Here is a 2,023-nt window from a genome sequence, read left to right on the forward strand (position 1 = left end):
TTAATATAATTGCATGAGCTTGGCTTCTCGGATTGGGTTGGGGTTGTCCAGGGAATGTACCAGTTGGTGCAGCAGTAGGTGCTTGTTGTTGAGCTACTTGAGATATTTGCGTTTCCAGCATTTTGTTATGGGTAGCCAAGGCATCTACTTTGCTTGCTAGTTGTTTAAGTTGTTCGCCAGTGTGTATGTTCTGGTTTAAGAAATCTTTATTAGTTTGTTGTTGGGAAGCTATAAAGTTTTCCATCATGACTTCCAAGTTGGATTTTCTAGGGGTATTATTGTTAGGATTCTGTTTCTGATATCCCGGAGGTATAGATGGGGCTTGATTTGGAGACTGTCCAGGTGCGTATAAAGCATTATTACTCTTATATGAAAAGTTTGGATGGTTCTCTCAATTTGGGTTATAGGTATTCGAATAGGGGCTTCCTTGAGCATAGTTTACTTGCTCTGCTTGGATTCCAGTCAAGAGTTGACATTCCGCAGGAGTGTGGCCTTGGATTCCACAGACCTCGCAATTCTGAGTTATAGCAACCACGGCTGCTGGAGGTGATACGTTTAAACTTTCAATTTTCTGGACCAAAGCATCCACTTTTGCATTGACGTGATCAAGGTTACTTATCTCGTACATGCCAGTTTTCGGTTGAGGTTTTTCCACATTCGTTCGTTTGGTTCCCCACTGATAGTGGTTTTGGGCCATGCTCTCGATAAGCTGGTAAGCATCAGCGTAAGGTTTGTTCATTAGTGCACCACCTGCAGCGGCGTCTATTGTTAACCTTGTATTGTATAAGAGACCATTATAAAATGTGTGAATTACTAACCAGTCTTCCAAACCATGGTGTGGGCAAAGTCTCATCATGTCTTTGTATCTTTCCCATGCTTCGAAAAGAGACTCGTTGTCTTTCTGTTTAAATCCGTTTATCTGGGCTCTTAACATAGCTGTTTTGCTTGGTGGAAAATATCGGGCAAGAAAAACTTTCTTCAACTCGTTCCATGTGGTGACTGAGTTGGAAGGAAGAGATTGAAGCCATCTTCTAGCGCTATCTCTTAATGAGAAAGGAAAAAGACGAAGTCGAATTGCCTCTGAAGTGACACCATTAGCTTTAACAGTATCAGCGTATTGGACAAATACGGATAAATGAAGGTTTGGATCTTCGGTAAGATTTCCAGAGAATTGGTTCTGTTGCACAGCCTGCAACAACGAAGGTTTAAGTTCAAAGTTGTTTGCTTCGATTGCGGGCGGAGCAATACTTGAATGCGGTTCATCTTGCGATGGAGCGGCGTAATCTCTAAGAGCACGAGCTGGTTCTGCCATCTCGGTTAAAGAAGGAAAATCTTTGAGATCAGGAAGGTCTATAGGAGGGAGATTGTTTTCAGCACGATATTCCCGAATTCGTCGTAAGACTCGGAGATATAGTTCGATATCGTTGATTCGTAAATAGAGCGGTTCGCCTTGAGAGCGAGTGCGTGGCATACAAATCAACGAAAGAAAGAAAATAGAAGAAAAAGAAACCTTAGTCTCTACAGCGTAACGGAAGAGTTACGATATCGATTGAATAAAAGTCCCCGGCAACGGCGCCAAAAACTTGATCGCTCGACTGGGTGAGTCGAGAATGGGATACAAACTGCAAGTGCACAGTTCTATCGCGTAGTTTTAAAAGATATCGATCCCACAGGGACTTATGAATCGATATACCGTTATCTAAGGTTACTACGTAAATCTAAGGTGAAAATGTTTGATTGTTTGGGGAAAAACTAAGAGCTAAACTAATATCTAGATTAAATATTAATAAGACGGATATCGGTATGTAGTTCGTCAAAACTAGGGAATCAAGTCTTTGTCGATTTCTTGGTTTTAAAATGTATCGTTTCGGTTAACTATATTGGTTAAAGGTTCTATCTCAAACTCTCGCTCTGTTGAATAAACCATGATTTTATATTAATGTTGCTGTCACTTATAATTAAGTCAAAAACCATATTTTGAAAACAATAAAGTTGCAGAAACTCTTTTTAAGAAAATACTGAC

The 2,023-nt window shown here is 40.4% G+C and overlaps 1 pseudogene; it reads left to right on the top strand.

The window, feature by feature from the left end:
- The first annotated feature begins 827 nt into the window (after nt 1–827).
- On the top strand, nt 828–927 carry LOC127124345 (uncharacterized; annotated as a pseudogene).
- The last annotated feature ends 1,096 nt before the right edge of the window (nt 928–2,023 follow it).

This window comes from Lathyrus oleraceus, chromosome 2 (assembly GCF_024323335.1).
Source record: "Lathyrus oleraceus cultivar Zhongwan6 chromosome 2, CAAS_Psat_ZW6_1.0, whole genome shotgun sequence".
NCBI classification, from domain to species: Eukaryota; Viridiplantae; Streptophyta; class Magnoliopsida; order Fabales; family Fabaceae; genus Lathyrus; species Lathyrus oleraceus.